We start from the raw sequence: 7,560 nt of genomic DNA on the forward strand, positions 1-7,560 counted from the left end.
AAGGGAAGACTGGCACCCATTTATGCGTCTGCCTTGTCTCTCTATTCAGGAAGTGGAAGCTCATGATTTTATATCCCGGGGTCACTGGTTAGAACCCTGCTGTCTATGGCCAACCCACAGGCGCTGCCTTGCACAAGTGTTTATGTTCTTTGGGTACTGTAGAACCTACTTTGTCATCACTTGGCCAAGCTGTAATCCCAGCTCGGGAAAGGCTGTAAGTCTGTGCTTGACTGCTGAGAAAAAGTATTTTCTGAAAACAGGAGGGAAAAGGGGCTTGTAAAATTATGTACAGCCTACAGTTACTTAACCTGCAGAGAAAGAGGCTGCATCTACGCTACCCCTCTCTTTTGGAAGGGGCATGTAAACGCAGGGGAATCAAAAATGGTAATGAGGTGCTGATATGAATATTCAGCACCTCTCTTGCATAATGGTGGCCACTCACTGCGTTGAAAGTGCTGCTTTCGAAATGCAAACTAGCCATGTAGATGGGGTTCCTTTGGAAGGAAGCCCTGCTTTCGAAAGCACCCTTCTTCCTGAAAAAAATTAGGAAGAAGGTACTTTCAAAAGCGGGGCTGCCTTCCAAAGAACCCTGTCTACCCAGCTAGTTTGCATTTCGAAAGCAGCACTTTTAACGTGGCCAGTGGCTGCCATTATGCAAGTGAGGTGCTCAGTATTCATATCAGCGCCTCACTGGCATTTTCGATCTGCTGCATTTACATGCCCCTTCCAAAAGGGAGGGGTAGCGTAGAGGCAGCCAAAGAGCATGACTCATGCCAGCTCCATTAGTAGTTTGTTGTTCTTTGCCAGATGTGGAAAAAAGGACCCAAAAAGTTACTTGAGTAAAAAAAAGTGCAGCAGCTTGTTTGGGGTGCGGGGGTGCACTTAAGTACAAGTCACTGGCATCCCTCTGGAAAACTACTTGAGTGAAGTACAGACACTTGTCGTATCTTTAGTGTACTCAAGTATCCAGAAGTGAAAGCAATGGCACTTTTACTCAAGTAACTTTTTGGGTACTTTTTCCACCTCATTTCCTCCCTTTTTGTCAGACTATTTCGGCACTGGGGTGTCTGTCACCTCACTGTATGTGAGGTGCTGTATCATGTCAGAGACAGACTGTTGTCTCCCCTCCTGCCCACCCCCATGCCCAGTAACGTGATCTTCTACGAGCTGATCTATAGCACATGATCAGCGGGGTTGGTTGCCAGCATATTAGATAGCAAGTTTGCTGTCCACTTCACACAGCTCTCATTGTGCATTAGTGCTTTCCAGCGATAACCCTCCTATTGCAAATCCGTTTCAGGTCACTTTCACCAAACCCACACCACAGACTGAATAGCTTGTGTTTGTCAAGGTTATCCCCTACTACCAACCCTGGTAAAGCTGATTTAAAATGAGGCTGAATATCTACAAGGAAAACTCATGGGCAACATAACTGTATTGCACTGTGTAACGCTGGGAGAACAAACACTCCAGGCATATAAACACTAAATAATATTCACAAAGGATACCACTGCAATGGCCAGAGGTACATGGAGCAGGTGTCATCCAACAGCTCTTTCCTAACTCTACTTTTTAGGATTCTGCACGTGATATATGCGCATACAAACACAATTGCAGATCATTCTAGGGAGCTATTGCTATGAAGCCTGGGGAAGAGCTGTTCCTGCTATCATAGGCTGAGCAGAGGAACCATATGGAGCACCACTCTTTTGGTGTAGGGACAGGCCAGACCCACCCCCTAGCGGAAGAGACTAATTCAAATTTATTGACCAAAACATCACACTCCAAGTCACTGTCACATATGTTTAAAGCTAGTTAATCTGTTCACTGATGATACATTATCTGACAGTGTCTTCTTCTGTTCCTGGATTATCCATGAGCAGGTTGTATGTTGACAAATATAATTGCTATTCACAATGGATTGGCAAGTAGTTTGTGTGAACATATTTTAGCATATGGATTATTCGTGAACTGCTTGATGAGACTGTTCTACGACTTACTCATTGTTTGCACCAAGTGATTGCTCATTTTAATCACATGATGTGACATCTGTTCCATGATTGGATGCCCTATGTTTTATAAACAGAAGGAATCTCCTTTTCAGGTTGCCAATTATCTGCAAATATGCGTAACTGTTTGAGGAGTCTATTGTGCAAATAAAAAGAGCTCTTCAAAATGATCTTGAGAGCACTGCCAGTGTGAATACTGTCATGCCTATTTATTCAGGTTTGTATGCCTGACAGCTTGCTTTCTGTGAGCAGCTTGGGGAGTCAAAGCCAGTTCACCTGACGGTGCATGTCCATTGGCAAGCTTGACTCACAACAATAGTCATAACTACTTTGCAGTAGTTGCCCAGCTGCAGTAAGGATGGACACTGGCTTGTTTTCAACCAAGGGTGGCCTCTGGCCCACCAGGCTGTGCTCTTACCTCAGCCCACATCTTTTAACTGCAACTTTGTAACCTCGAGAGGAGTGAGCTGGAGAAAAATGAGGCTCCTAAAATGTTTTGACGCAAGAGGAAGCAAGCATACATCACCCGACTGCTCACTCGCCTCCCACCCAGGCGTGGCAGCCTGAAAGCCACGTGCATAACCCACAGTAAACACAAGGAGGGCAGCTGGACAGCATTGCTGGAGTGATGGGACCAACAGGAGACCAATAAAATCCCAGGTACTTTGGCGGGGAGCAGAGCTTGCCAGTCTCCCAGCAGAGAGGGGAGGCAGCTGCCATGTCCACTAGAAACTAAACCTTGGGAGCAAGAGGTGGAAAGAGAACTCCGGGGCTCCTTCCTGCCATACCCAGCGTGTTCTCCCAGAGTCTGCACTGGCTTTTCAAAGGATACCCAAGTCAGAGGGTGATGATGAGTCTGAGCCTCCCCCACAAAAAGAGATGCGGGAGTGAGGGAAGGAGAGGGACTGAACTAGGGAAAGAAGACCATGAGAGACAAATACAGCTCCCACTGAGGGGAACAGAAGACACTACTGATACTTCTTCCGATAAAGGCAGCCTCTTCTCTTCCATTATGCACACACCACTATCCCTGGAATATTTCTTACCTTTGGGGAACCCCTCACTGCTCCTGCCCCCGGAGTCACTCAGTATTTGTCGTAGAACATGTGTCTACACTGGGGACATGGAAGCGTGCCCTGGTTTCGCACTGTGAGACAGAGGAAGCCAACAGATAACTCATGCAGAGCAGCATGGGGCCAGGGAAAATCACCAGAATTGAACCAATCTCACATGTCGGCTGTTGTACTTGCGAGAGGCACGGGGCTCCGCCCACAAGCAGACACAAACGTGTCAGTGTGCTGCTGTCTTCCACTGACAGTCCCCGACAGGAACAGCCACTTCAGTCAGAAATAGGAACCCTTGCACAAATCGGATATGGAGGAGCCCCTGGAGGCGGCTGCATTGTTATTGGCAGATGAGAACATCTCTCCTTGGGAATTGCTGAAGCTGAGGCAGAATGTAAAACATGCAAATTACAATCTATCCATTGCTGTGAGGAGTAATAGCATTTCCTTTGTGCTGCTGTTACTGCAAAGGCAGATTAGCTAGATATAAGAAATGAGAGCTGCTATTGTACCTTCCACCTGAGGTTTTCAGAGCACCTGACAAACTGCAGGGTAAATAAATATTATCCCCTTTTTACAGTCAGGGAGGCTGAGGCAGGGTGCGACTGAGTTACTCGCTCAAAATCACGCATTCACTACCATGAACCCCGGCACTTCCTGGTGCTGGCCTGATCCAAGGCAGAAGTGCTGAGCTTTGTTCTCATGATAATTCCAAAAGAGCTAGAAACAGGAAGATGGGGAAATCTCACAAGAAATTTGTTGGTAAACATGAGAGGTCTGATGGAGGAGCCGAACCAAACAGCGAACATTGAGGTCTCATCAGTATTAATTCTAGGCCAGAAATATTCACCTCTGGTGGGCACATTAGCGTGGATCTCAAACACCTGCTTCAGAAGGACATGGCACAATACTGTACTGAATCTGATGAGGAATAAGACTCTCTTTAAGGAGGCAGAGGTCTGAGCAAGTTAGCTGCTTTCTCTTCCATCCTTCTGTCTGATTACAAAGTAGGAGAGAAAGCAAGAAGACAAAGCAAGAATCCAGCAGAAAGGAAAAGGCCACTGCCCAGTCCAGGCTGCTGGATATCAAAAGATGTATCCCTCCATAGCCTCGTTCCAATTTCTTCAACTCTTCTGTGTGTACACACATTCCATTTAACCTACATTAGTTACTTCATGACAGCAATTTACATTCCTCTAGTCTTTTGTTTGGAAGGATCATAAAGCACTTCACAAACTTCATGTAACAGTCATTCCAAACAGCTACTCAATTGCAGCCACCTCTGAGGAGGAAACAGGCAGTTATTTACCAGCACAAAGCAACATCGCACCACCACTTCAGTCAGGAAGCAAAAATACTGTCCCAGTTGAAAGGGGTATTGTTGGAGACAGTGTAAATACCTGTCATGGAAGTGGGGGGGATGGTGCTTGGATTGGCATTGTTACTCTTGAGAGAAGAGGCATGGGAATTTCAAAGACCACAGGTGATCGGAATCTGGTGGGAATCCCTGGATTCTCCAGTATCAGTGGAAGAACTCCCATTGTCTTCAGTAAGACCAGACTTTCACTGTAGGCTTCGCTCCTTTTGAGTAACATGATCTTTCCAGCAACAATGCCCCTCTCAGCTTATCCTGGTCCATTCATCCTGTATGGATTCAGAGGAGTCTTTGTAGCCTGGTTTAGCCTTAAAAGGCTGTGTCCTAATGGTGTCACAGCAGCAACCACATGAAGGTGAATGGTCACTCAGAAATCCAAAGGGAGACCAAATGGATCCTTCCCTTTCTTTTTGAGATTAGAACCTCTTAGGGCCAGTAACTGTCTCTGCATTTAGCCTCAGCCAAAAAACCAAGGCTGTGCTAGGTCAGGGAAGATAATTTGATGAAAGTTTAGACCTCCCCAAGAAGAACCCTCTACCTGTGTAATGGACATGTCCACCTGAAGCTCCCCCGGGACTATCGGGAAGGTGAAGGAGAGTTTTTCCCCCATCTAGGCCATCGTATTAGGAATGGCGTGAATAACTGCCTTTGTTTTCCAAGAGGTCTCAAAATTCTACTTTCAAAGCAAGGATAAGACTAAAAGTAAACTAGTCTGAAGGTCCAACACATGTTTAGGAACTTAATACACCTACACCACTGATCTGGGGGAAGTTTCAAGGAACTCAGTTTCTGTGTTCCTGAGACAAGTCCTGAAAACATGGCCAAATGCTATTTACATCCATCCAGTTCAAGTTACTCATCTTTGAAACCCTCAAACAGATTAATATGCTCTACTTATTTGACCCTGCTCCTCTGTTATCCATGCTAACCTCTTCTCCTTGCTACACAGGACAACTAACTTTGTTCTGACTCAGGGGAAGCAAACCACAGGGACCTGAAAAGGTTTCAGAGAGCTCTTCAGGGTTGGGGGAATGGTTGCATCAGTTCTCCATGACGGTGACCATACTTAGTTCATGCACAAAGCTCTCAAGTTAACCTCAGTGGCTGGAGGATTGGAGCCATTATTCTACTATACATGAAATACTCAGCTATAACTTTCAGCTTCAATTTTCAGTTTGGCTGGAAATCTTTGGGAAGAAGTGAATGGAGCCCTGGAACAGAAGGGAAATGGAGATGTTCCTCTCAAACAGGAACAGACAAGAAAGCTAAATTACAAATAAAGTTAATTGCTAAATATGGACTATTACACTTAAAAGTGGGCCTGTTCTGACCTGCCACAGCGTCACACACAGTTATGAATTCCTTTTATGGGAAGCTGCAGCTAGCTTGAAGGGGTAAAGTGGAGGTGACAAATATTCCTGACATGCACACCACAGGGCAAAGATGCACAAGCATGGGGAAACTGCTAACTTCTTGCTATTATGGCTCGGGACGTGGTCAAAGCATGCAGCTAGGCAGGGACACAAAGCTGAGGGTCAGCACCAGAGTCAACTGCCAATTACCAGAGCCAGGGGACAAGCCATAGCCAGGAATCAAAGGTCAGGATCAGAGCTGAGGTCAGATGCCAAAGCCAAGGGTCAAACCAGAATCAGAAGTGGGGATTGGAGCCAGGACTGGTAGCTAGCAGTTGGAAGTGAGGTATAAGGGCAAGAACTCGGGGAGAGGAAAGGGACAACCATGGAGCAGGAGCTGGTTGGGGGAAAACAGAAGCAAAGGCAGGGGTAAGCAGAGCAGAGCAGAACTCAGGAACAGAATTGGGTGCAGGAGGCTGGTACAAGCAGGGCCTAATGCAGCCGCCACAGGAAATCAACTAGCTGCTCAGACACCTTCCTGCACAGCCTTCTGGCTTAAACAGTATGGTTGGACCAATCAGTGGAGCCAGGCAACCTCCCAATCAGGGCTTCCCTGGGAGGCGCCTTGGCTTAAATTGTATTCCTGCTAGCTCCTCAGCCCCCAGTATCAGCAGATATTGGGCATAGGTCCAGATTTGACATCCATCTAAGGACCCATGGGCCAGAGCTCAAGAGTGGGGCCATCACACTCACCCAGTAACTCCTTCATCAAGCCAGTAACCTCAGCTTGAGCTATGGCACTTTTTTCAGTATCACGATATTACCTGCAGATCTCAGTCTGAGTGGATGGGCCAGGAGTAGTAGTAGGCATCCTTCGATCCCGAGGGATCATGGGTTTGCACCCCAGTTGAACTAATTCGAGCAGCGTCTTCTGTGGCTGTGCAATCCAATCCGGGAGTGGCAGTCCTTTCCGCACTGTGAGCAGCAGTAGGCAGATGTCGCTCTGGTATCACGGGCACGGATCTTCCTGAGGGCTCTCCTGTCTTCCACTTCCTTCACCAAGGTAGTTTCATACACAACAAGAGCTTCCTTCACTCCCTGTTTCCAGGCATGCCTGTCTGAGGCGAGCGAATGCCAGGTGTTCACACTGATAGAGAGAGTGCTGAGGTCACGCTTCCACGTGTCCTTGTAGCGCAATTTAGGTCGCCCTTTCGGCCTCTTTCCAGATGCCAGTTCGCCGAAGAGGAGGTCCTTCGGTATTCGGCCATCCGTCATGCCTGAGACATGGCCCAGCCAGCGCATACGCCTCTGTTTGAGAAGGGTGAACATGGAGGCGGTGCCTGCCCTCTCAAGCACTGCGCTATTGGGAACCTTGTCCCGCCATGAGATACCGAGTATGTGCCTAAGGCAGTGCATGTGGAACGTGACCACGTGGCCTAATGGATAAGGTGTCTGACTTCGGATCAGAAGACTGAGGGTTCGAGTCCCTTCGTGGTCGGCTTCTTTTTCACACATCATTTCCAAATGCCAGAGGTAAAAGAATTTGCTGAAGGAACAACAAGAAGCCTTGTGGCACATTATGGGCTAGGAGAGGAAGCAGCTAAAAGAACAGGTGAGAAGTATATGGATCCATGAAACCCTGAAAGGGTTAAAAACATCTCCCTAGGGACTCCCTCCCTCATTCCTCTTCCCCTCAGTACTAGTGGCTCGTCATCACAGGGCCTGACGCCTGTCAAGCATGTGAGGAGAGAAGAGAGTTC

General features: G+C 47.3%; 1 non-coding gene across 1 annotated transcript; it reads left to right on the top strand.

The window, feature by feature from the left end:
- Nucleotides 1-7,225: 7,225 nt before the first annotated feature.
- Nucleotides 7,226-7,298, top strand: TRNAR-UCG (transfer RNA arginine (anticodon UCG)). The gene has a single exon. It is a non-coding gene; the product is annotated as a tRNA-Arg (tRNA).
- The last annotated feature ends 262 nt before the right edge of the window (nucleotides 7,299-7,560 follow it).

The sequence above is a fragment of the Carettochelys insculpta genome, chromosome 1, assembly GCF_033958435.1.
Source record: "Carettochelys insculpta isolate YL-2023 chromosome 1, ASM3395843v1, whole genome shotgun sequence".
NCBI lineage: Eukaryota > Metazoa > Chordata > Testudines > Carettochelyidae > Carettochelys > Carettochelys insculpta.